This window comes from Bos indicus, chromosome 18 (assembly GCF_029378745.1).
Source record: "Bos indicus isolate NIAB-ARS_2022 breed Sahiwal x Tharparkar chromosome 18, NIAB-ARS_B.indTharparkar_mat_pri_1.0, whole genome shotgun sequence".
Lineage (NCBI taxonomy): Eukaryota > Metazoa > Chordata > Mammalia > Artiodactyla > Bovidae > Bos > Bos indicus.
The window spans coordinates 51156661-51184647 of record NC_091777.1 but is presented as its reverse complement, the minus strand read 5'-3'; the positions used below and the strand labels follow the sequence as shown (position 1 = coordinate 51184647).

General features: G+C 46.2%; 2 long non-coding RNA genes across 9 annotated transcripts; one reads left to right on the top strand and one right to left on the bottom strand.

Annotated features, from left to right (window-relative positions):
• Nucleotides 1-215: 215 nt before the first annotated feature.
• On the bottom strand, nt 216-27987 carry LOC109572852 (uncharacterized). 8 transcript variants are annotated; one of them, XR_011561581.1, is made up of 4 exons: nt 24624-27969; nt 24432-24526; nt 10629-10796; nt 216-10186 (listed from the first exon to the last, which is right to left on the bottom strand). It is a non-coding gene; the product is annotated as an uncharacterized lncRNA (long non-coding RNA). The 8 variants fall into 8 exon arrangements; XR_011561584.1 differs by lacking the exon at nt 10629-10796; XR_011561583.1 differs by lacking the exons at nt 24432-24526; nt 24624-27969 and having other exon boundaries at nt 216-1903; nt 6663-10186; nt 10629-17921.
• LOC139177125 (uncharacterized) lies at nt 18172-21333 on the top strand. The gene is made up of 2 exons (XR_011561588.1): nt 18172-18307; nt 18419-21333. It is a non-coding gene; the product is annotated as an uncharacterized lncRNA (long non-coding RNA).

Sequence of the window (27987 nt, the reverse complement as noted above, 5' to 3'; positions counted from 1 at the left end):
GTGAACTAAACTGAGACCAGAGTGGAAGCAAAACAGATCCAGGGTCCAGGGAAGGGATGGCATGAGGACAGAAGCGTCTAGAACACAGGGAGGGACGAGGGAGGAAAGGGAGGAGGGTGTTGACCTAGGAGTGTGCAGAGCCGGAAGGGTATGTTACCCACCAGGGTTCTTGGAATCCTAAGTCAATAGACATTGATAAGAGGCCAGACAGGATATTCAGACAAGGTTTTATTGGGGCTCTGGGTGCATGAGGAAGGGAGTCAAACAAGTGACAAGTTGCCTTGTTTGCTCCTGGGGGGTTGGGGGAGTATCAGGGCGCACATGGGAAATCTGGTCCATTAAGAGGGGTGAGGGTAGGCTGGGTCCAGCATTGGGCAGGAGGGATGAATGCCAGGTCTGCCCAGCCCCTTGGTGGGATGTGTGCAGGCATCACATCCAGCATCCTGCTTTAGTTCTCCAGCTCCAAAGGGGTGACTGGAGTTTTGATCATTTTTCTTTTTTTATCTCGTGCATCATTTGCCCCAGCTGTTCATGTATGTAGCATTATTTTTAGTCCCTTGTCGTTTCCTTCTTGTCTGTGGCTCAAGATGTGTGTCCACGCGGAAGCACTGCAGCCCAGGTCCCAGCGTGTCTGAAATCTAGAACCTGGAGAGCGGGGAGGGGCAGAGAATCGAGGATGGAGCAGGCCTAGGAGTGTGCAGAGCCCAGAAGAATCTAGAAAAGCTGGGGATGGGAGATGAGTTTAGGGGGCAGGGAGTGAAGAGAGGGGCACTGCCCTGAAGGATGGGGGGGAAAGTCAGGGTGAGGAGTAACTCTGATGGGGGAGGGACGGGGCTGCATTCCCAGTTTCCCTCCTTGAGGCAAATAGAGGCCTCAGGTGCATCTGGCACTGTTGGAACCGCCAGCCTCCTGTGCCCCGCCTTGGGAAGCACGGAGCTTCTTGGAGTTCACACCGTCGTCGTCCACACGCTTCCCCTCTGGGGAGGGCCTTATACTTCGGGGAATCCTCCGTGGCGCAGAGCTTTTCCTTCCCTCTGTTCTGACCCTATTCTGTCCCTAGCAGACTGGCGCCCGGGCCCTGTGCCCCCGACTCGTCTCGGGGCCGCCCGGGTTCCTCTGGCCCCTCTGCTGAGATCAGGAGCCCGTCTGTGTGGGCGCCGCCCCTGCTGCCCACAGGACGCGTCCTCAGGGCTCCCCTCCGGAATGTCCCGTTTGGCACCTCGCAGCCTTCCACCCCACTGGGATTCAGGTCCCTCAGCCCTCCTGCCCCCAGGACCCTGTTCTTCCCATTGCTCCTGGCTTCCCTCCAGATCTCCTTGCCAAAATTGGGCCTCTGTACTGGCACCAGATTACATCTGAGAGAGAGAGATTTAAGTGAAATGGAAAAACTAGCTTTACTGCTTAGCCACACACGGGGGACCAAGCAGGCAAATTGCCCTCAAGACTGTGTCCTGGGACTTCCCTGGGGGTCCAGTGGTTTAGGGTCCACTTTGAAATGCAGTGGACGTGGGTTCAGTCCCTGGTGGGGAATCTAAGATCTCCCAGCCCAGAAGCAGGCGAGCCCTCACCCCACAGCTGGTGAGTCTCTGCACTAAAAGCAAGATCCCACCAGAGGTAGGGACTATCCCACATCTGCAAATCAAAACCAAGGCAGCCAAATAAATAGATAAATAAATAAAATATCAAAATAAATGAAAGGCCGTGTGTCTGGTCCTGGAGGGTTTTGAGGAGTCTTATAGTGTTCAAGGAGGAGAGCCTGATCAACTCGAGGATGCTCTTCTGTTGGGTCTGTGATGAGGTCTCGGGGAGCAGCAGCATCACCCTTGTGCTTCCAGGTGGTCTCAGGTCTTCCTGCTTGTGGGCGGCATCGTTCACTTCTTCCATCTGGCAGGGGTTTAAGATTCTGTAAAAGGGGTCAAAGGTCCTGGCTCAGAATATTATCGATAGCCCTTGAGGAAGAACTAACAGTCCATGAGTTTGTTTAATAGCTACGATATTATTACTTTGACTTGACAGTTTCCTTTCTTTCTGCATTTTCTCACTTCTATGAGTAAAGACATTCTTGACTAAAGTTGTTTTTCCTAGATCAAAGGCAGGTGCATGTGGGTGGGGATCTACAAGGTGTCATAAGTTCCTTCTGGGCTACAATTCCAAGGGGAGTCAACCTATCTGATTTGAGGAAAGGACACAAGAGCTGGAAATAATCTCAAGTACCAAGCTTTGTTAGCATCAACAGTTTGTGTTAAGGAAATATGATTTCTCTCTTTGACTACCTTATCATCAGTTCAGTTCAGTCGCTCAGTCGTGTCCGACTCCTTGCGACCCCATGAATCACAGCACACCAGGCCTCCCTGTCCATCACCAACTCCCAGAGTTCACTCAGACTCATGTCCATCGAGTCAGTGATGCCATCCAGCCATCTCATCCTCTGTCGTCCCCTTTTCCTCCTGCCCCCAATCCCTCCCAGCATCAGAGTCTTTTCCAATGAGTCAACTCTTCACATGAGGTGGCCAAAGTACTGGAGTTTCAGCTTTAGCATCATTCCTTCTAAAGAAATTCCAGGGCTGATCTCCTTCAGAATGGACTGGTTGGATCTCCTTGCAGTCCAAGGGACTCTCAAGAGTCTTCTCCAACACCACAGTTCAAAAGCATCAGTTCTTCAGTGCTCAGCCTTCTTCATAGTCCAACTCTCACATGCATACATGACCAGAGGAAAAACCATAGCCTTGACTAGACGGACCTTTGTTGGCAAAGTAATGTCTCTGCTTTTCAATATGCTATCTAGGTTGGACATAACTTTCCTTCCAAGGAGTAAGCGTCTTTTAATTTCATGGCTGCAGTCACCATCTGCAGTGATTTTGGAGCCCAAAAAAATAAAGTCTGACACTGTTTCCACTGTTTCCCCATCTATTTCCCATGAAGTGATGCGACCGGATACCATGATCTTCGTTTTCTGAATGTTGAGCTTTAAGCCAACTTTTTCACTCTCCACTTTCACTTTCATCAAGAGGCTTTTGAGTTCCTCTTCACTTTCTGCCATAAGGGTGGTGTCATCTGCATATCTGAGGTTATTGATATTTCTCCCGGCAACCTTGATTCCAGCTTGTGTTTCTTCCACTCCTGCGTTTCTCATGATGTACTCTGCATAGAAGTTAAATAAGCAGGGTGACAATATACAGCCTTGACGAACTTCTTTTCCTATTTGGAACCAGTCTGTCGTTCCATGTCCAGTTCTAACTGTTGCTTCCTGACCTGCATACAGATTTCTCAAGAGGACGGTCAGGTGGTCTGGTATTCCCATCTCTTTCAGAATTTTCCACAGTTTATTATGATCCACACAGTCAAAGGCTTTGGCATAGTCAATAAAGCAGAAATAGATGTTTTTCTGGAACTCTCTGCTTTTTCCTTGATCCAGCGGATGTTGGCAATTTGATCTCTGGTTCCTCTGCCTTTTCTAAAACCAGCTTGAACATCAGGAAGTTCACGGTTCACATATTGCTACAGCCTGGGTTGGAGAATTTTGAGCATTACTTTACTAGCATGTGAGATGAGTGCAATTGTGCGGTCATTTGAGCATTCTTTGGCATTGCCTTTCTTTGGGATTGGAATGAAAACTGACCTTTTCCAGTCCTGTGGCCACTGCTGAGTTTTCCAAATTTGCTGGCATATTGAGTGCAGCACTTTCACAGCATCATCTTTCAGGATTTGAAAGAGTTCAACTGGAATTCCATCACCTCCACTAGCTTTGTTCGTAGTGATGCTTTCTAAGGCCCACTTGACTTCACATTCCAGGATGTCTGGCTCTATGTCAGTGATCACACCATCGTGATTATCTGGGTCTTGAAGATCTTTTTTGTACAGTTCTTCTGTGTATTCTTGCCACCTCTTCTTGATATCTTCTGCTTCTGTTAGGTCCATACCATTTCTGTCCTTTATCGAGCCCATCTTTGCATAAAATGTTCCCTTGGAATCTCTAATTTTCTTGAAGAGATCTCTAGTCTTTCCCATTCTGTTGTTTTCCTCTATTTCTTTCCACTGATCGCTGAGGAAGGCTTTCTTATCTCTTCTTGGTATTCTTTGGAACTCTGCATTCAGATGCTTATATCTTTCCTTTTCTCCTTTGCTTTTCACTTCTCTTCTTTTCACAGCTATATGTAAGGCCTCCCCAGACAGCTATTTTGCTTTTTTGCATTTCTTTTCCATGGGGATGGTCTTGATCCCTGTCTCCAGTACAATGTCACGAACCTCAGTCCATAGTTCATCAGGCACTCTAGCTATCAGATCTATGCCCTTAAATCTATTTCTCCCTTCCACTGTATAATCATAAGGGATTTGATTTAGGTCATACCTGAATGGTCTAGTGGTTTTCCCTACTTTCTTCAATTTAAGTCTGAATTTGGCAATAAGGAGTTCATGATCTGAACCACAGTCAGCTCCTGGTCTTGTTTCTGCTGACTATATAGTGCTTCTCCATCTTTGGCTGCAAAGAATATAATCAATCTGATTTTGGTGTTGACCATCTGGTGATGTTCATGTGTAGAGTCTTTTCTTGTGTTGTTGGAAGAGGGTGTTTGCTATGACCAGTGCATTTTCTTGGCAAAACTCTATTAGTCTTTGCCCTGCTTCATTCCATATTCCACGGCCAAATTTGCCTGTTACTCCAGGTGTTTCTTGACTTCCTACTTTTGCATTCCAGTTCCCTATAATGAAAAGGACATCTTTTTTGGGTGTTAGTTCTAAAAGGTCTTGTAGGTCTTCATAGAACCGTTCAACTTCAGCTTCTTCAGCATTACTGGTTGGGGCATAGACTGGGATTACTGTGATATTGAATGGTTTGCCTTAGAAACGAACAGAGATCATTCTGTCGTTTTTGAGATTGCATCCAAGTACTGCATTTCAGACTCTTTTGTTGACCATGATGGCCACTCCATGTCTTCTGAGGGATTCCTGCCTGCGGTAGTAGATATAATGGTTATCTGAGTTAAATTCACCCATTCCAGTCCATTTCAGTTCGCTGATTCCTAGAATGTCGACATTCACTCTTGCCATCTCTTGTTTGACCACTTCCAATTTGCCTTGATTCATGGACCTGACATTCCAGGTTCCTATGCAATATTGCTCTTTACAGCATCGGACCTTGCTTCTATCACCAGTCACATCCACAGCTGGGTATTCTTTTTGCTTTGGCTCCATCCCTTCCTTCTTTTTGGAGTTATTTCTCCACTGATCTCCAGTAGCATATTGGGCACCTACTGACCTGCGGAATTCATCTCTCAGTATCTTATCATTTTGCCTTTTCATACTGTTCATGGGGTTCTCAAGGCAAGAATACTGAAGTGGTTTGCCATTCCCTTCTCCAGTGGACCACAGTCTGTCAGATCTCTCCACCATGACCCGCCCGTCTTGGCTTGCCCCACAGGTATGGCTTAGTTTTCATTGAGTTAGACAAGGCTGTGGTCCTAGTGTGATAAGTTGACTAGTTTTCTGTGAGTACGGTTTCAGTGTGTCTGACTTCTGATGCCCTCTTGCAACACCTACCGTCTTACTTGGGTTTCTCTTACCTTGGCGTGGGGTATCTTTTCACGGCTGCTCCAGCAAAACGCACCCGTTGCTCCTTACCTTGGATGAGGGGTATCTCCTCACTGCCTCCCTTCCTGACCTTCAACATAGGATAGCTCCTCTAGGCCCTCCTGTGCCCTCGCAGCCACCGCTCCTTGGATGTGGGGTGGGCGGCTGCGACCGGCGCACTAAAGCGCAGGCGGCTGCGACCGGCACACTAAAGCTCCCCGCACACTAAAGCGCAGCCGAGAGGAGCTACCCCACGTCCGAGGTCAGGGGCAGAAGCTGAGAGGACCCCATGCCCGAAGGACAGTGGCCAAGAGGAGTTTACCCCACGTCCGAGGTCAGGGGCAGCGGCCGAGAGTGCCAGGCTGCGATGGTGCAGGAATGGCCGAGAGGAGCTACCCCACGTCCGAGGTCAGGGCGGCAGCTGAGAGGAGCTACCCTGCGTCTGAGGTCAGGGGCAGCAGCCGAGAGTGCCAGGCTGCCACAGCACAGGAACGGCCGAGAGGAGCTACCCCACATCCGAGGTCAGGGGCAGCAGCCCGGAGGAGCGACCCCATGCATCCATGCACGAGGCCAGGGGCGGCGGCCGGGAGGACCAACCCCACCTTGTCATAGCCCCTGGACAAACATTTGAAAAATATGAAAGCATATTACAATGAGGATAATGATTAATGATTTGCGATATTTTTCAAAAGAGTCCTCCTATTTTAGAGGGCAACAAGCAAGATGAGTTTTCAAGTATTTCCATCTGATAAATATGCGGTGTCCCAGTGGTCCTTGCTGTGAGGCTAGAGCTTGAATTGTCTCGCTCACAATTAGTGTTGCAACTAGAGAAAGCCCGCACTAGCAATGAAGAGCCTGTGTGCTACGTCAAAGACCAGCCTCCAAGAATGCGTAAATAAGTAAATCATAAAACCATATGTACAAAAAAGAGTCTCAGACTGAATTCCAGAAAACAAGGAACCAACACCATTCTAACCTCAGGAAGTCCAGGCCCAAATCCTGCCATTTGATTTTGCTTTCAGATTTCTGTCTTCGTAAGGGCCCCCAAATATGAAGATTATTGCAAATGTCAGGAGACAGTCATTTTTATTTACCTGATAAGGCTGCTCAGAGTTAAGCATCTCTAACTTCTGGGGAAACCAAGCGAGAGAAAAGTAACATATTTCCGTTTTACTCACAGAGGGCATTTATTCAATTGCTGTCAATCATTAGTAGCTTGAGGGGAAGGGCTGGGCTTTATCTAGAAAGCTAACAGATCAATGATATTTCAGAGCAAAAAAAAAAAAAACAAAAACCATAAACTTTAAAACTATATTTACTTTTTTTTCCCTATTTTTTAAAAATTTTATTTTATTTTTAAACTTTACATAATTGTATTAGTTTTGCCAAATATCAAAATGAATCTGCCACAGGTATACATATGTTCCCCATCCTGAACCCTCCTCCTTGCTCCCTCCCCATACCATCCCTCTGGGTCGTCCCAGTGCACTAGCCCCAAGCATCCAGTATCATGCATCGAACCTGGACTGGCATCTCGTTTCATACATGATATTTTACATGTTTCAATGCCATTCTCCCAAATCTTCCCACCCTCTCCCTCTCCCACAGAGTCCATAAGACTGTTCTATATATCAGTGTCTCTTTTGCTATAAAACTATATTTACAAGTTGACTCAGTATTTCATCTTTTGTTAAACACTTTTATAATACCAGCAGGGTTTTTTAATTGGGATTTTAAAATATCTTATCCAGTTAGTTGCCTGGTATAATGTGAAACTGATCAGACATCAGTGCTTGTCAAAATGGTCTCTCCTATGAATCTTCTCGGAGATGAAACCTTTTGCAAAACCATCAGAGTACAATAACTATGTGTGACTGACTTAAAGACTGAAAGATATAGTGATACAACTGAGCAGAATGTAATGGGTTAAGAAACTTGGTTACAATAACCAGAATTATGACTTGGTAGCAGAACTTGGTATGCCCTGGTATGTCCTAATTATGACACTGGGACCTACCAGGTTTGTAAGAATTCCATAATTTTTTTTTTTTTTTTAGCAAATCTCTGTTAATAATATCCATCCCAGTATAACCTGAGAAGGCTTCTCATTCACTTGATAATGTTCCCCTTGGTGTTTAACATACCAGTGATGCTAGTTAATCTAATATTTCCCTCTGAGATGCCTCACAGTTCCTCTGGAACACTCAGAGTTAGCTAGAGAAAGAGACTTACCATCTGTTCTCCAAGGCAGCTCATATTCCAGAAAACTTTGTCTGTTACCAGAGAAAGAAAACCAAATTCCAGAATTGTTGCAGCTTACTATTAATAATAAAAGTCATTTACTCAATTAACTTATATTTAATCTTAATCAATCCTGAAATGTGCGCAATTCTTGCTAAAGTCACATCATGAGAAATGCTGGGCTAGAAGAAGCAGAAGCTGGAATCAAGATTGCCGGGGGAAATATCAATAACCTCAGTTATGCAGATGACACCACCATTATGGCAGAAAGTAAAGAAAAACTAAAGAGCCTCTTGATGAAAGTGAAAGAGGAGAGTGAAAAAGTTGGCTTAAAACTCAACATTCAGAAAACTAAGATCATGGCATCAGGTCCCATGACTTCATGGGAAATAGATGGGGAAACAGTGTCAGAATTTATTTTTGGGGGGCTCCAAAATGACTGCAGATGGTGACTGCAGCCATGAAATTAAAAGACACTTCCTCCTTGGAAGGAAAGTTATGACCAACCTAGACAGCCTATTAAAAAGCAGAGACATTGGGTTGCCAACAAAGGTCCATCTAGTCAAGGCTATGGTTTTCCAGTGGTCATGTACAGATGCGAGAGTTGGACTGTGAAGAAAGCTGAGCGCCGAAGAATTGATGCTTTTGAACTGTGGTGTTGGAGAAGACTCTTGAGAGTCCCTTGGACTGCAAGGAGATCCAACCAGTCCATCCTAAAGGAGATCAGTCCTGGGAGTTCATTGGAGGGACTGATCCTGAGGCTGAAATTCCCATTTATTTTTAGTAGATGTTAAATCATATCACATTAGCAAAATCCTTTAAAACTGAAAATCAAGAAATAGGCAATTTAATTTTTTTATCAAGAGTATATTTTAAAACGTATAAGACATGCATATCTTAGGGCACAATTTTTCTTTTGTCATACGAGGTATGTACTTAATAAATTCAAAAATATATAGTGTTTTTTCATAAAAGGAAGAGATAAGTAAACATAGACTTGTTCAGAACTCAATGTTTCACTGTTTTATCTAAAATTGATTTACATTTTCAATGAATTCTCATCATTGAATTTAACAAAACTCTAATGGTTTAAATTCCTGCGCGTCCAAAAAACAAAGTATAATTCTTTTAAAGAGCTTACCTAAAAGCTTCTATACCATTTATTTCAGTTATTTATGAGATTATCAGTGTGAGTGAACTTTCTTGCCGACAACTTTTGCCCCAGGTATGACCTAGTGACTAGCAGTAGAACTAAGTACAGTGGAAGAATGTTGGTGTCTCGTGTCTCCAGTAATCAGACAGTTAACAAGCTAAACTGATGTCAGTACCAGACAGAGACTTAATACTGAACATTTCCCATATTTTGTGACTCAGAAATACTGCATTTGTAAGCGCTTATTGTACTTTAAGTCAATGGAATAGAGCTCATTTAGAAGTTAATCTCAGGAATATTTTCTAAAGACAAAGACACACACGGAGACACACACACGAGCAGAGATCTGTTTCATCATTTTACATTTCATGAATCAGGCACTGCAATTAAACTTGTCAGTTGATGAAAAACAGAGAGAACCGTCAAATGTACACACTTGAGGTCAAAGGCTTCTTTTTCTTTCCTCCTTCCACCCGTCTCCCGGCTCGGTTTCAATTCTTCTAAATAAGCCAAGGCTGAAACGCAGGCAATGTGGGCTGTGTTTGTATTAATACTTAGGGACATGGTGAGGCTTAACATCAACTTTTCTCCTAAGAATATCTTTGTTCTCTCAGGGTGAGTGTTCTAGAAAACTAAAGTGTGTCATCAAGACACTCTCTCCAACTGCACATGTAAAAAGAACCGGTTCTGAAATTTCAAAAGAGTTTCATCTCAACCATTTTCTCCAAAGTCTAAAGAATATTGTGACTACATAGTGTTAAACTATTTTGTCCTTATTGATAGGTTTAAACGTGTAGGTTAACCAGTCATCCAAAATGTGTCCTAGGAGGTTATCAGAGGAAATCAAAGGAGCATTTCCCATTTTTGATCAGACGCCCATGAGCCAAATACAAACCAGACCTCATTAGCTGATGGAAACCTTAACGAGGGGAAGGACACTAGAAAGCATAAAACTCAGAGTGGGTGTTTCCAGTTCCTGCCAAGCCCATGACCTGAGTCCTTAGACCTCACAGGTGAGATTTCCAACATGAAAACTAATCAGACAGGCACTCAATGTTTCCCAGATGGAAACAAATGTTCCTCAGATGGACATGTTGAAGGAGCCTCGGATACATGTCAGGGGACTCACGCAGATGCTGGCCAAGATGTCTCGATGTCCCAGACATTGTCTTTCTCCTGCCTCAAAATAATTCCTTGGAGCAGCAAAATTCAAGCTGGTGTGGGCTGGAGGAAGACAGGAACACCCTTGAGGTGAAGGTGGCCTCCCCACCCTCTAGGGCGGCCCTCCTCTTCCCTCCTCTACCGCCTTGGTGTCCCCACTGCCCGCTTGGTGGACCAAGTATGGCTGGGGTTCAGCCTTCGTGAGCTGAGTCCTCGGAGAGCAGGCCTCTGAAAGAATCTTCCCAGCATTCCAACCTTCTGGAAAGAGGCTGCGTGGAGGAAAAATCTAGAGAGTGTGATGGGGCCAGGGGACACCCAGGGGGTCACCCCTAAGCCAACCCCACACGGGACTCCAAATTTGTTACCCAAATTCAGCTTCTGCACACCAAGGCAGAGTGAAGTTTGTAAGAAAGAAGTATGGGTAAGGTAGAAAGAAAGGGCTTTACTGCTTTGCTAGAAAATTGGCCCATATTGGCGTTGTGCCCCCAAGACCATGAGTGCCAACCTGGAGTGGGTATGTGGAGTCTTTAGTGTTTATGGAGCCATGGCTGGTGTTGAGGCAGTGGGGAGGCCGCAGCATCAACCTTCTTGTTCCAGCCAGTCTGGGGTCTACCTGCTGTGGACAGCAGTTCGCTTGTTCAGCCTGGCGGGGCTTTTGGTAACTGCAAAATAGCTGACACATATGGCACAGATATTATCAAGAGACCTTGAGGAAGAAAAGTCCTTGACTTTGTTCGAAGGCTCCAGTATTATTATTTTGTCTTGTTTGACATTTTCCCCTTCAGGGCTCTAATGAAATTTATTCTTTGTTTTTCCCCATCCTCGGCAGAAGGCATGAGGGATCTTTGTTCCCCGACCTGGATCCTACCTTCAGCCCATGAATTTGACTGGTGGAGTCTTAGCCACCAGACCACCAGGGAAGCCCCTAAATGAATTTCTTGGTGAAAGATTTTCTACAGACAAAAGGCTGGTGGAGGACTTGACTGGGGGTTTCTTCTGGGAAAGCCTCAGTGGGTCCTGCTTGGTTACAGTCTGGCCCTTCCCTGGTCTGCCCCTGCCTGGCCTCTAAGCCCTGCAGGAGAAGGAAGTCGGCACAGAAACAGGCAGGAGGCCACATGGGAGTTCAGATGCCATATTTCCTTAGGGTGAAGTCTATATGTTGTCAGGGTGGCTGAGTGGTAAAGAATATGTCTGCAATGCAGGACATGCTGGGGACTTGAGTCTGGTCTCTGGACGAGTAAGATCCCCTGGAGTAGGAAATGGCACGCCACTACAGCATTTTTGCCTGGGAAACCCCTTAGACATTGGAGCCTGTGGCACCACAGTCCAAAGGGTCACAAAGAACCACCGAACAGGCACACAGGTAGGAAGGTAACATTTGTGCATTGCTGGTAACAGCAAAAATTCCATTTCTATATTTTATCCTGGTTCCTGCAGTGGAGGAACCAATACAGGAAGGCAAGCTGGTAATCTTTGTCTCCTGAACACTGTTACCATCATGTCACTGATGTCTCTCCAGGTTCAAATCAGTCTTGTTGGTTAGGCAGGCAGAGTTGGGATGTGTAAATCATAAGCAGACTGAAATCTTGGTCATAAACATCCCACACTGATAAGTCCTCTAACACAATAATGCATTTTCTTAAGACTTCACAAGAGCTGCTCCTCCCTTCTGCTCTGACCCTATTCAGTCCCTTGAAGACTGGCGTCTGGGTCCTATGCACCCCCAGCTCCTCTCAAGACCACCAGGGCCCCTCTGCTCACATTAGGAACAGGCCTCTGAGCTCCTGGGTCTGTGCCACAGCGCTACCCCTGCTCCCCACACTGAGCCCCTCAGGGCTCCCCTCCAGAATGTGCCCTCTGAAAACCTCCCCAAGCCCTTGACCCCAGGGGGGCTCAGATCCCTTGGCCCTCGCTCCTCCAGATCTGGCCCTTCCCCCTGCCCTGTGCCTGGCCTGAGCCTCAACCCAGCAGGAGAAGGAGGTCAGCACACAACCAGGCAGGAGACTGATCTCGGCCTGCAGTGACTCGAAGCAGGGTTTCAGCCCTGGCCAGAGACTGAGGTTGGGCTGTGGGAGGGAGAGCACTCGATCCTAACCACTAGACCACCAGGGTGAATGGCCAGTGACAAACCCTGACTCATTATCTATGTAGAGGTGAATCCCCACCTAGAGATGGAAATTGGTGAAGCAATCAGTCTTTATTAGGAGGGAAAGATAGACACACCAGAGGGCTCAAAGAGAGTAGGGGAGTCGGGCCTCATGGTAGTTAGGGTCACTTTTAAGGGGCATTTTTTCTGGATTTCCTTTAGCCAATCATCTTGCTTTTCCTGGCTCTGAGTCCCTTTTTGGTACACCTCAGGGTCCCCCTGGGCTTGTCAGGTGGCTCAGTGGTAAAGAACCCACCTGCCAATTCAAGAGACATGGGCTCGATCCCTGGCTTGGAAAGATCTCCTGGTGGAGATAAGGGCAACCCACTCCAGGATTCTTGCCTAGAAAATCTCATGGAGCCTGGTGCGTTACAATCCATGGGGTCACAAAAGATTCAGACACAACTTGGTTACACAACAGCACTAAGATTCAGTCTAGCGGTTGAAATGAAGAAGAGTTACTTGTAACAAGAAAGATGCATGTAGGGCTTCCCTGGTGTTCCAGTGGTTAAGAGTCCACCTGCCAATGCAGGGGACATGGGTTCCATCCCTGGTCCAGGAGGATTTCACGGGCCTTGGGGCATTTAAGCCCGTGCTCCACAACTACTGAAGCCTGCCTGCCTAGAGCCCACGCTCCACAAGAAGAGAAGCCACCACAACAAGAAGCGTGTGTCCCCCAAATAGAGAGTAGCCTCCACTCGCAGCACAGAGAAAGCCCCCACACAGCAACAAAGACCTAGTGCACCAGAAAAATAAAATAAAACCGCAACAACATATCGCAATAACAGGAAATGACGTGAGGAATGTTCATTTGTGGTTAGACCACTCGGGTGACAATCTGGGCTGCAGATGGAGTAAACACACCTGCTGGAGAAGTTTTCACACTGTCAGGCATGATGGTCCTGTTGAAGAAACTGAAAACACTACAGAGCACAAGTGTGATCTGCCTTGTAAATGCTTCCTGGGCCCTCCTTTCCTAGGAAGATTTCTGAGCTGATCCACTCCAGCACCACAGACAGCTCCCACTTCTGCCCTGCCTTTTCCCAGGTGGTTCATCAGGAGCTCAGCAAGCAGAGCAGGGCTGTCGACGGCCTAGAAAATATGATAGGCAGGATGGGAAAGAGTAGACCGAGACTAGGCGAGGCTTCAACATGGACCCCAGGTGGGCATAATGTGGGCAGGGATTGGAGACAGAGACTAGGAAGCTGTAGGTGAGAAAGGGGACGCTGACGACATGGGAAAGGACACCAGCCTCATCAGAGACAAGCCCTTTCTCCCCAGAATCTACCCAGAGGGAATCAGCCACAGCTCTGAATAGCAGGGAGCCTCATGAGCACAGAGGTCACCTGGAACCTCCTGGATTCTAGGTTCTATGTGCCCAGATTTAAATGAGCCCAATGTCAGTGCGTGCAGCCCTGCTCTTCAGAGACTATTCATCTTCCCCAAGGCTGAGTCATTTAGACATACTTTAAATTCACTGGCTCCGATGATAGAGAATCTGCCTGAAATGCAATCCCTGGGTCAGGGAGAAGGGAATGGCAACCCACTCCAGTATTCTTGCCTGGAGAATTCCATGGACAGAGGACCCTGGGGGGCTACAGTCCATGGGGTGGCAAAGAGTTGGACACAACTGAAGCGACTCTCACTGCACTAAATGCACTCTGAAAGTTGTAGGGGTTGTAACTTCAGGGCACTCGAACCTGGAGAGAATAGCTGTCATCAGCGTTGATTGCAAGCTTGGCCCCCGCCACATCTAGTCACTCATTCTTGACCAGTAAGAGCCCCTGAGGTTTGCTTTGCCTCATGCTTTTACAAATAAAAGCCCAGAAGTCAGAGCCACATCATATCCAGGTGTGATCCTGTCTTAATGAATAGTATATATGAGGAGTTTTGAGTGTCCAAGTGTTTGCAGAAATACTTTGGATAAAAAGACATCTGGGGATTCCCTAGTGGACTAAGTGGTTAAAAATCTGCTGGCAATGCAGGTAACTACATATGAAAAATTAAAGTGTTAATTGCTCAGTTGTGTCCGACTCTCTGCAACTTCACGGACTGTAGCCCTCCAGGCTCCTTTGCCCATGGAATTCTCCAGGGAAGACCACTGGAGTGGGTGGCCATTCCCTTCTCCAGGGATCTTCCCAACCCAGGGATGGAATCCCATCTACTGAATTGCAGGCAGGTTATTTACCATCTGAGCCACCAGGGAAGCCCATCTACATATAAAATAGAAGAATATAATGTTTCACTTTAACTGATGCCTGGCCTAAATTTCCAGTCATACTAGCCATTGTTTTAAAATATCCCTTATGGGCAGAGACACTTTAACATATATTAAAATTAAACCAGTTTTCTTGTGATTATGAATTGGTTTCATAAAACAGCATCCAAGGGACCACTCCCCCACCCCTTGTTAAAACACTTAATGTGCTTCAAAGTAAATAAAAACATAGTCTTCAAAGATGAAAATTGTAAAACCCTAATTACTCAAGGGGTGATTATCCCCATTTCTCCATTTGACACACGAACCTTGCCTGGCCTAAGATTTGGGGGAAATTTTAGGTCATTCCATACTGGATGACTACTAATAATAGTGTGGCTTCATTGATTAGAGCCCCCAGACCCAACATCCAATACTGTCAAAACCACTAATTCTGTTCAATCAACAACTGGCACATATTTAGTTTTGTTCAGTGCCTGTGTCAACAGTCTCTCATCTAAGATAGCCTGCACTCCCAAAGGGACACAATTCCCCCATTTCAGGCTTCACACAGGTACCGCAAGGGCTCAGCATCTCAACTGCACACCCTCTGGGCAGACAATGTTTTAGCGGCATCCCCCTTTCTCCAGGAGCACAGGTATTGAAACAGGAGCAGAATCCTATGGTCCTTGTGCCCCATGCCCCGCCATGTGCCTGCCTTTCTTCTACCTGAGGAAAACTTTAGTCAAAGAATGCCTGCAATCAAAGAAGTGAGAGATGGGAAAGCAAAGGAAGAGTCAAAGGAGATTAAAATTAACGTAGTGATTAAGCATAGTCAAGGATATTTAGCTGTTTCTGAAGGGCTATAGATAATATTCTGAGCAATATCCAGAGAGCCACGTTATAGACAGAGAAGCAACAAGTTGAGATGTTAATTACATGATGGTCAGACTGAACACAGGCTGTAAGCGGCCACTGTTTTCCATAGAAATGGAATTTATGTTGAAAAACTGTTACATGTTGGGAGGGACAGTCAATGTACAAAGAACTCAATACAAAGTAGATAGTTTTAACCTTGGCTAGGGAGAAAAAAAGTCTTAAGTAATGTTCTTTTCCTGTATTTTCCTTCGAAAATATAGCAGCTGACTGTGCTGTTTCAGCATAGAGCAGCCCCCTCGCACTTCTGTCTGGAAAAGCTCTTGCCCCACTGGTTGCCAGGAAGGGTTTGGGTGGGGGAGCCGTCAGTCGGCCTTTGGACAGGTGTCCAGCATCCTCCCCCGCCCCGGCCCGCTGGCGCCTGAAATAAAGCAAACTTTCCTTCTTTCCGCCAACCTGGCCGGTCTGCTTGTTTGAGAGCGGAGCAGCCGCACCCACCACACTTCTTCCGACAGCAGCGTGAGGTTTCAGGATGACATCCGCCTTCAAGGAGATGCAGTGGAAGCACGTTTCATGTGCGAAGGACACAGACGTCTCACGCCTTCTGGTCCTTTCCTGGGGTTCTGAAGCAACACAGTGCTCACGTACACATCTCCCTTCCACATCAGAGTCAACAGACAGTCCCGTCAGCGCCCTCAGAGACGCCTGCACTCAAGGAGCTTCGGGAACGGTGTCTCCCGCCATCTGGAGTCCCTGCACGGCTTCTGATGGCCACAACGTGCCCAAGGATTCGGGTGCAATGACACTACCCCTAGCAAGCTTTCTCAGCCCTCTCGAGACACGAGTGCCTCCAGATTTGATTCTCACACACACGTAGCCCATGTGCCCACGGTCCCGGTCCCCGGCTTCTCAGAGACCACCTCCAGAGCTCCAAACACGCTCGGCTTATTCAAAAAGGGATATGCAGCAGCTGGCTTGGCCCCACACCTCTGCCCGCTTCCTGCAGAACTTTTTTCCCCAAACCACCAGATGTCAGCTCAGGCTTCGACACGCCCCCTCAAACTTCCACAGCGCTTTAAAACCTGCGGCTTTCCCTGGGTCCCTGCACCCTGCGCGGGCCCTCTCCTCACTAGGAGAGCAGTGAACGACTTTCAGCTTCTGTCTGTAGTGACCCTGGCCTCTCTGCGGAGACGCTCAGGCACCCCTGTCAATTAAGTCCCAGCCACCGCCTGACCGAAAGCAAGGCGATATTCATTATGTTTGGCAGGAGAGCCAGAACGATTTCCTTTATACGAGACCTCCTCCTGCGCTTCCTAAGGCACCTTGTGTGGATTTATCTCGAGGGTAAGATGATGCTCTTTCTGCCAAATGAATCACCCTACCAAGACGTGTTAAAGGAATTCATTGAACTGATTTGTCTGCGTGCAGTGAAACCTAGTTTGCACTTTTGGACAGGAAAGACTGCTGGTGCTACGAGAAACTGGTTTCTCGTTTCCGTTGCACCCAAGATGTCGTACTGCTTTAAGAAAGAACGTGATGAAGCAATGCGGGCAAATCCGGTTTAAACGGCATTTGGCACGACTTGGCAACGATTTGCTGAAGGATGCTTGACGTCCTTGTCGCGTCTCAAGGACGACGATCAGCTGAACTATGAACGAGAAGTGAAAGGATTTGAAAACGGCATGACTCCTACACCTGTTTTGTTTGTGTGTTTCCCCCATAGCTTCCCAATCCAGTTTATGCTGACAAATTTAGTTACACGTTAGGAGGGACAACCCCTGTGCAAAAGTACTCAGTAGCAAGTAGATAGTTTTAACCTTGTTTAGTCAGGCAACAAGTCTTAAGCAATGTTCTTTTCCTGTATTTTCCTTCGAAAATATAGCAGCTGACTGTGCTGTTTCAGCATAGAGCAGCCCCCTCGCACTTCTGTCTGGAAAAGCTCTTGCCCCACTGGTTGCCAGGAAGGGTTTGGGTGGGGGAGCCGTCAGTCGGCCTTTGGACAGGTGTCCAGCATCCTCCCCCCCCCTCCGGCCCGCTGGCGCCTGAAATAAAGCAAACTTTCCTTCTTTCCGCCAACCTGGCCGGTCTGCTTGTTTGAGAGCGGAGCAGCCGCACCCACCACACTTCTTCCGACAGCAGTGTGAGGTTTCAGGATGACATCCGCCTTCAAGGAGATGCAGTGGAAGCACGTTTCATGTGCGAAGGACACAGACGTCTCACACCTTCTGGTCCTTTCCTGGGGTTCTGAAGCAACACAGTGCTCATGTACACATCTCCCTTCCACATCAGAGTCAACAGACAGTCCCGTCAGCGCCCTCAGAGACGCCCGCACTCAAGGAGCTTCGGGAACGGTGTCTCCCGCCATCTGGAGTCCCTGCACGGCTTCTGATGGCCACAACGTGCCCAAGGATTCGGGTGCAATGACACTACCCCTAGCAAGCTTTCTCAGCCCTCTCGAGACACGAGTGCCTCCAGATTTGATTCTCACACACATGTAGCCCGTGTTCCCAGGGTCCCGGTCCCCGGCTTCTCAGAGACCACCTCCAGAGCTCCAAACACACTCGGCTTATTCAAAAAGGGATATGCAGCAGCTGGCTTGGCCCCACACCTCTGCCCGCTTCCTGCAGAACTTTTTTCCCCAAACCACCAGATGTCAGCTCAGGCTTCGACACGCCCCCTCAAACTTCCACAGCGCTTTAAAACCTGCGGCTTTCCCTGGGTCCCTGCACCCTGCGCAGGCCCTCTCCTCACTAGGAGAGCAGTGAACGACTTTCAGCTTCTGTCTGTAGTGACCCTGGCCTCTCTGCGGAGACGCTCAGGCACCCCTGTCAATTAAGTCCCAGCCACCGCCTGACCGAAAGCAAGGCGATATTCATTATGTTTGGCGGGAGAGCCAGAACGATTTCCTTTATACGAGACCTCCTCCTGCGCTTCCTAAGGCACCTTGTGTGGATTTATCTCGAGGGTAAGATGATGCTCTTTCTGCCAAATGAATCACCCTACCAAGACTTGTTAAAGGAATTCATTGAACTGATTTGTCTGCGTGCAGTGAAACCTAGTTTGCACTTTTGGACAGGAAAGACTGCTGGTGCTACGAGAAACTGGTTTCTCGTTTCCGTTGCACCCAAGATGTCGTACTGCTTTAAGAAAGAACGTGATGAAGCAATGCGGGCAAATCCGGTTTAAACGGCATTTGGCACGACTTGGCAACGATTTGCTGAAGGATGCTTGACGTCCTTGTCGCGTCTCAAGGACGACGATCAGCTGAACTATGAACGAGAATTGAAAGGATTTGAAAACGGCATGACTCCTACACCTGTTTTGTTTGTGTGTGTTTCCCCCTATAACTTTCCAACCCAGTTTATGTTGACAAATTTAGTTACATGTTAGGAGGGACAGTCCCCATACAAAAATACTCAATACGAAGTTCATATTTTTACCCCAAATCTTTACCCTTTAATCTTTTCCAGTATTTTTTCAGAAAATACTCCCTTTGTAAATTCAAATTTGTCCGTTTTGAGTCTTCTGACTCAGCATTTTGAACACTTCCATTTCTTGTGTTGGTAGCGCTTTGCAGGTTCTCCTGTCTCTTGTTTTTGCCTCTCAAATTCTTGTTTCTTCGCCGCACATGGAGCTTGCTCATATTCTTCGTGTGCCTTTTGGTTTGATGTTTTCTTTTGCTTTGGAATGTTTCATAGAGTATATTCTCGTGCTGCAGTGCCCTTCTGGCAGAAGCCGTTCAGTGCTACAATGTCCTTCAGACAAAGCCTGGTCAGGCGTACCTTGGTCTTCTGGCAAAGACTGCTCACCTTGTTCTAACCAGGATTGGTCAGCTTTTCTCAGCTGCTTGCTAAGTCTTTCCTCTCCAGCTAAATAGAGATGGTTCCAGTGACCAGGGTGTTAGGGCAAGGTGTAACCACCCACCCTGGCCAGGCACTATAGTAACCATTTGCAGGAGTTGTTTTATGACAGGACCTTCTGGCAAGGAAGACGGAACTACTAAGCCTCCACTTATTAGAAGAAGAAGTTTGGGAGAGATCCCAAGGAGACTCCACATGTCCGACCACATCCCAGAATCCTTCTCTCTGGCATCCATCTGGCCTGAAGTAGGTGTGCACCACCAGGAAGGACTCTGAGTCAGAATGTTTGGCTAAAGACAACCCGGAAACTAATCCCATCACCATAACACCCATGACCACAAGCCATGTGACAGAGCTGTTCTCCTGGGTTCCATTACCCTATGGCTCTCCACCCGGGTGCTCTTTCCCAAGAAAATCTCTTGCTTTGTCAGCACATGTGTCTCCTCCAACAATTCATTTCTGAGTGTTAGACAAGGGCCCAGGTTTGGGCCCTGGAAGGGGTCTCTGCTCCTGCAACAAGGGTACCAATCTGTGCACTGGGATTCGCCTGAGCTCATCTCACATGCTAGTAAAGTAATGCTCAATATTCTCCAAGCCAGGCTTCAGCAATACGTGAACCATGAACTTCCAGATGTTCGAGCTGATTTTCGAAAAGGCAGAGGGACCAGAGATCAAATTGCCAACATCCTCTGGATCAAGGAAAAAGCAAGAGAGTTCCAGAAAACCATCTATTTCTGCTTTATTGACTATGCAAAAGCCTCTGACTGTGTGGATCACAATAAACTGTGGAAAATTCTGAAAGAGATGGGAATACCAGAACACCTGATCTGCCTCTTGAGAAATCTGTATGCAGGTCAGGAAGCAACAGTTAGAACTGGACATGGAACAACAGACTGGATCCAAATAGGAAAAGGAGTACATCAAGGCTGTATATTGTCACCCTGCTTATTTAACTTCTATGCAGAGTACATCATGAGAAACGCTGGACTGGAAGAAACACAAGCTGAAATCAAGATTGCCAAGAGAAATATCAATAATCTCAGATATGCAGATGACACCACCCTTATGGCAGAAAGTAAAGAGGAACTCAAAAGCCTCTTGAAGAAAGTGAAAGTGGAGAGTGAAAAAGTTGGCTTAAAGCTCAACATTCAGAAAACGAAGATCATGGCATCCAGTCCCATCACTTCATGGGAAATAGATGGGGAAACAGTGGAAACAGTGTCAGAATTTATCTTTTTGGGCTCCAAAATGACTGCAGATGGTGACTGCAGCCATGAAATTAAAAGACGCTTGCTCCTTGGAAGTAAAGTTATGACCAACCTAGATAGCATATTCAAATCAGAGGCATTGCTTTGTCAACTAAAGTCCGTCTAGTCAAGGCTATGGTTTTTCCAGTGGTCATGTATGGATGTGAGAGTTGGACTGTGAAGAAGACTGAGCGCCAAAGAATTGATGCTTTTGAACTGTGGTGTTGGAGAAGACTCTTGAGAATCCCTTGGACTGCACGGAGATCCAACCAGTCCATTCTGAAGGAGATCAGCCCTGGGATTTCTTTGGAAGGAATGATGCTAAAGCTGAAACTCCAGTACTTTGGCCACCTCATGCGAAGAGTTGACTCATTGGAAAAGACTCTGATGCTGGGAGGGATTGGGGGCAGGAGGAGAAGGGGACGACAGAGGATGAGATGGCTGGATGGCATCACTGATTTGATGGTCGTGAGTCTAAGTGAACTCTGCGAGATGGTGATGGCCAGGGAGGCCTGGCGTGCTGCGATTCATGGGGTCACAGAGTCAGACACGACTGACAAACTGAACTGAACTGAGCTGAACTGAGCCTTATTTTCCCTCCAGAGCAATATCTTGGAAGTTTGCTGAATCTTTAGTTTTCTTTGAAATGGGAAGCCTCATCCCTCGCGAATGCTCCCCATGAGGGCTACAGATGGTTATTACATTGCTATGTACTCTGCTTTACATTCTTATTTCTGAATCCCGCCGATGAGACTCCTTCTTCTTGCATCCCAAAACACCCTGTCCATGCCCCTCTCCCCCGACCCATGGTGCCCTCCATCTACAACTTAAAAAAAAAAATTGGAACTTGATACCTGAGTAAAATAAAGATATAAGTAAATGCAGTGCAGTGGATGGTGTGTTTCTTTGGTGTGGTTTGCCTGATGTCCAGCCCAGGGTCTTTCCCATGGACCCTAGAGTGGGAGTGGGTCTCCAGCAGGAGAAAGTGCAAGGGTGGGGGTAGGAGTCGACAGGAGCCCTCTGTCGGGGGTGGAGGCCAGGGTGCTGGGGTGCAGATGTGGTTCAGAGAAACGGGAAGGGGAGTGGAGGTCCACAGGCTCAAACTGTGGACTTGAGACCAGACAGGTTTTGAGAAAATCCTGCCTCAGTAGCCGAATATGCAGAGAAGCTGCGGTGGCACTGGATGGTTTGAGAAGGCAATTTCTGACGTCAAATCACATCCCAATCAGGATGTATACCAATGGAGCCCAGAGGAGAAATTGGAGCCTAGAAGATAAAGTGCGCGCATGAAAAGGGTGCATAGAAACCTTCCAATGGCTTCCTGATGTGAACGTTTTGTCCATGGGACAAAAAGACCCAGATCTGGCCTTTCTTAACATATTGTTATGGCTTTCTGAATATTATAATATTATATTAATATTATATTAGTATAATATAATGATATTATAGTAATTAAATGTCAATATAAATTATAATTTATATAATCTATATTTTACATTTTTACATGAATTTTAAAATTTATATATAATATAAATTTTATTTTTATTACAATTGAATTAATATATTATTAATGATAATAATTAAGATATATTCTATTACTATAATATATTATGTGAATATATATTATATTTAATGTTTTAATTATATTATATATTATAGTAAATATTATTATATATAATATATCAATTATATATAAAATTGTATAAATGATAAGGTAGAATAACAGATGATTCTAAAGAATGTATTATATATAATATATAATATTTGATATAATGACATTATATATAATTATATATTTTAGTAATGTTAAAAATTATATATAATATGTTATATATAATATTTAGCAATATATAATATATGTTACATAATGTATAATAAGAATATATACAATATATAGTATGTATTATAAACGTACATTGTACATTATATGTAAAGCATATAATTTATCTATAATATTATCTATTTATGTATTATGTTAATATCAATATGTTGTATATAATAATATATACTCTATAACAATATATTGTATAATCTTTTACTATATATTATTATGCTATATATTATATCATTGTATATATAATATTTTATTTATATATTTATTATTATAGATTTTGAGCATATATTAAAACTTATTGCATTTTTAAATGGCTTAAAACTAAAACCAAGAAACAAGCAATTGATTTTCTTTAACAACATTAAATTTTATAATCTATAAGACATAAAAATTTATGGCTAATTTTTCTTTATGTAGTGCAATATATGTACTTAGTAAACTGAAATATATTTAGTGTTTTTTTCATAAAAGGCAAAGGTAAGTAAACATAGACTTGTTCACAAGTCAATGTTTCAGTATTTTATCTAAAACTGATTTAACTCTTCAATGAATTCTCATCATGGAACTTAATTTAACAAAACTCTAATGGTTTAAATTCCCGAGAATCCAAAAAGACAAAAGATAATTCTTTTAAGGAGCTTACCTAAAGGCTTTTCTACCATTTATCTCAGTTATTTATGACAATATATCACTATGGGTCAACTTTTGTGCTGACAAATTTTGCAACAGCTGTGACCTACTGACTAGCAGTAGAACCAGGTACAAGGAAAGTCGGTGCTGAGGCTAAATGTTGGTGTCTCGTGCCTCTAGTAATCAGACACAATTAAACAAGCAAAACTGACATCAGTACCAGACAGAGACTTAATATTGAACATTTCTCAGATTTTGTGAGTCTTAGAAATTTGTAAGCACTTATTTTTCTTTAAGTCAATGGAATAGAGCTCATTTAGAAGTTAATCCCAGGAATATTTTCTAAAGATAAAGACACTCACTGAGACACACACACGAGCAGAGACCTGTTTCATCATTTTACATTTCATGAATCAGGCACTGCATTTAAGCTTGTCGGTTTATGAAAAAGAGAGAGAATAACAAATGTACACACTTGAGGTCAAAGGCTTCTTTTTCTTCCCTCCTTCCACCCCCCTCCCCTGGCTCAATTTCAATCCTTCTAAGTAAGCCAAGGCTGAAACGCAGGCAATGTGGGCTGTGTTTGTATGAATACTTCAGGGAAATGTTTTTTTTTTTTTTAATTTATTTATTTTAATTAGAGGCTAATTACAATATTGTATTGGTTTTGCCATACATGAACATGAATCCGCCACGGGTGTACACGTGTTCCCAATCTGAACCCCCCTCCCACCTCCGACCCCATACCATCCCTCTGGGGCATCCCAGTGCACCAGCCCCAAGCATCCTGTATCCTGCATCAAACCTAGACTGGCGATTCATTCCTTTTATGATATTATACATGTTTCAATGCCATTCTCCCAAATCGTTCCCCCCTTGAGGGACATGTTGAGGCTTAACATCAATTTTTCTCCTAAGAATATCTGTATTCTCAAAGCGCGAGTGTTCTAGAAAACCAAAGTGTGTCATCAAGCCATCTCTCTCCAACTGCACATGCAAAAAAACCAGTTCTGAAATTTCAAAAGAGTTTCATCTCAACCATATTCTCCGAAGTCTGAAGAATATTGTGACTACATAGTGTTAAGCTATTTTGTCCTTGTTAATAGGTTTAAACGTGTAGGTTGACTGCTGCTGCTTCTGCTACTAAGTCGCTTCAGTCGTGTCCAACTCTGTGCGACCCCATAGATGGCAGCCCACCAGGCTCCGCCGTCCCTGGGATTCTCCTGGCAAGAACACTGGAGTGGGTTGACATTTCTTTCTCCAATGCATGAAAGTGAAAAGTGAAAGTGAAGTCACTAAGTCATGTCTGAATCTTCGTGACTGCATGGACTGCAGCCTACCAGACTCCTCCGTCCATTGGATTTTCCAGGCAACAGACAAACACTGGATTTTCCAACAACCAGACAATCCATTGGATTTTCCAACAACCAGACAAACACTCACTGTTCCCCAGATGGAAACAAATGTTCCTCAGATGGACATGTTGAAGGAGCCTCAGATACATGGCGGGGGACTCACCCAGACGCTGGCCAAGATGTCTCAATGTCCAAGACACTGTCCTTCTCCTTCCTCAAAATAATTCCTTGGAGCAGCAAAATTCAAGCTGGTATGGGCTGGAAGAAGACAGGAACATCCTTGAGGCGAAGGTGGCCTCCCCACCCTCTAGGACGGCCCTTCCTCTTCCCTCCTCTACCGCCTTGGTGTCCCCACTGCCTGCTTGGTGGACCGAGTATGACTGGGGCTCAGCCTTCTTGACACGGGTCCTCAGAATTCAGGCCTCTGAAGGAATCTTCCCAGCGTTCCAACCTTCTGGAAAGAGGCTGCGTGGAGGAAAAATCTAGAGAGTGTGATGGGGACAGGGTACACCCAGGGGGTCACCCCTAAGCCAACCCCACACAGGACTCCAAATTTGTTACCCAAATTCAGCCTCTGCACACCAAGGCAGAGTGAAGTCTATAAGAAAGAAGTTTGGGTGAAGTAGAAAGAAAGAGCTTTACTGCTTTGCTAGGAAAAATGGGCCACATTGGCCTAGTGCCCCCAAGACCGTGAGTGCCAGCCTGGAGCGGGTATGTGGAGTCTTTAGTGTTTATGGAGCCATGGCTGGTGTTGAGGCAGTGGGGAGGCCACAGCATCAACCTTCTTGTTCCAACCAGTCTGGGGTCTACCTGCTGTGGGCAGCAGTTCACTTGTTCAGCCTGGTGGGGGTTTCGGTAACTGCAAAATAGCTCACACATAAGGCATAGAATATTACCAAGAGACCTTGAGGAAGAAAAGTCCTTGACTTTGTTTGATGGCTTCAGTATTATTTTGTCTTGTTTGACATTTTCCCCTTCAAGATCCTCTCACTGCTTTGATGAAATTCATTCTTTGTTTTCCCCCATCCTTCCAGAAGGCATGAGGGATCTTTGTTCCCCGACCTGGATCCTACCTTCAGCCCATGAATTTGGTGGAGTCTTAGCCACCAGACCACCAGGGAAGCCCCTAAATGGATGATTTGGTGAAAGATTTTCTACAGACAAAAGGCTGGTGGAGGACTTGACTAGGGGTTTCTTCTGGGAAAGCCTCAGTGGGTCCTGCTTGGTTACAATCTAGCCCTTCCCTGGTCTGCCCCTGCCTGGCCTCTAAGCCCTGCAGGAGAAGGAAGTCGGCACAGAAACAGGCAGGAGGCCACATGAGAGTTCAGATGCCATTTATTTCTTTCGGGTGAAGTGTACACGTTGTCAGGGTGGCTGAGGGGTAAAGAATATGCCTGCAATGCAGGACATGGCGGGGGCTTGAGTCTGGTCTCTGGATGCATAAGATCCCCTGGAGTAGGAAATGGCATGCCACTACAGTATTTTTGCCTGGGAAACCCCATGGACAATGGAGCCTTGGGGGCCACAGTCCAAAGGGTCACAAAGAACCACCGAACAGGCACACAGGTAGGAAAGTAACATTTGTGCATTGCTGGTAACAGCAAAAATTCAGTTTCTGTATTTTGTCCTGATTCCTGCAGTGGAGGAACCAGTACAGGAAGGCAAGCTGGTAATCTTGTCTCCTGAACACTGTTACCATCATGTCAGTGATGTCTCTCCAGGTTCAAATCAGTCTTGTTGGTTAGGCAGGCAGTGTTGGGATGTGTAAATCATAAGCAGACTGAAATCTTGGTCATAAACATCCCACACTGATAAGTCCTCTAACACAATAATGCATTTTCTTAAGACTTCACAAGAGCTGCTCCTCCCTTCTGCTCTGACCCTATTTAGTCCCTTGAAGACTGGCGTCTGGGTCCTATGCACCCCCAGCTCCTCTCAAGACCACCAGGGCCCCTCTGCTCACATTAGGAACAGGCCTCTGAGCTCCTGGGTCTGTGCCACAGCACTACCCCTGCTCCCCACACTGAGCCCCTCAGGGCTCCCCTCCAGAATGTGCCCTCTGAAAACCTCCCCAAGCCCTTGACCCCAGGGGGGCTCAGATCCCTTGGCCCTCGCTCCTCCAGATCTGGCCCTTCCCCCTGCCCTGTGCCTGGCCTGAGCCTCAACCCAGCAGAGGAAGGAGGTCAGCACACAACCAGGCAGGAGACTGGTCTCGGCCTGCAGTGACTCGAAGCAGGGTTTCAGCCCTGGCCAGAGACTGAGGTTGGGCTGTGGAAGGGAGAGCACTGGATCCTAACCACTAGACCACCAGGGTGAATGGCCAGTGACAAACCCTGACTCATTATCTATGTAGAGGTGAATCCCCACCTAGAGATGGAAATTGGTGAAGCAATCAGAGTCTTTATTAGGAGGGAAAGATAGACACACCAGAGGGCTCAAAGAGAGTAGGGGAGTCGGGCCTCATGGTAGTTAGAATCACTTTAATGGGGCATTTCTTCTGGATTTCCTTTAGCCAATCATCTTGCTTTTCCTGGCTCTGAGTCCCTTTTTGGTACACCTCAGGGTCCCCCTGGGCTTGTCAGGTGGCTCAGTGGTAAAGAACCCACCTGCCAATTCAAGAGACATGGGCTCGATCCCTGGCTTGGAAAGATCTCCTGGTGGAGATAAGGGCAACCCACTCCAGGTTCTTGCCTAGAAAATCTCATGGAGCCTGGTGCGTTACAATCCATGGGGTCACAAAAGATTCAGACACAACTTGGTTACACAACAGCACTAAGATTCAGTCTAGCCATTGAAATGAAGAAGAGTTACTTGTAACAAGAAAGATACATGTAGGGCTTCCCTGGTGTTCCAGTGGTTAAGAGTCCACCTGCCAATGCAAGGGACATGGGTTCCATCCCTGGTCCAGGAGGATTTCACGGGCCTTGGGGCATTTAAGCCCGTGCTCCACAACTACTGAAGCCTGCCTGCCTAGAGCCCACGCTCCACAAGAAGAGAAGCCACCACAACAAGAAGCGTGTGTCCCCCAAATAGAGAGGAGCCTCCACTCGCAGCACAGAGAAAGCCCCCACACAGCAACAAAGACCTAGTGCACCAATAAAATAAAATAAAACTGCAAAAACATATCGCAATAACAGGAAATGACGTGAGGAATGTTCATTTGTGGTTAGACCACTCGGGTGAGAATCTGGGCTGCAGATGGAGTAAACACACCTGCTGGAGAAGTTTTCACACTGTCAGGCATGGTGGTCCTGTTGAAGAAACCGAAAACACTACAGAGCACAAGTGTGATCTGCCTTGTAAATCCTTCCTGGGCCCTCCTTTCCTAGGAAGATTTCTGAGCTGATCCACTCCAGCACCACAGACAGCTCCCACTTCTGCCCTGCCTTTTCCCAGGTGGTTCATCAGGAGCTCAGCAAGCAGAGGAGGGCTGTCGACGGCCTGGACAATATGATAGGCGGAATGGGAAAGAGTAGACTGAGACTAGGCGAGGCTTCAACATGGGCCCCAGGTGGGCATACTGTGGGCAGGGATTGGAGACAGAGACTAGGTAGCTGTAGGTGAGAAAGGGGACGCTGACGACATGAGTGCGGGTGGCTGCGAGCGGCGCACTTAGCACGACCTGCGCACTTAGCACAGCTGAGAGGAGCTACCCCACGTCCGAGGTCAGGGTCAGAAGCCGGGAGGACCCCATGCCCGAGGGGCGGCGGCCAAGAGGA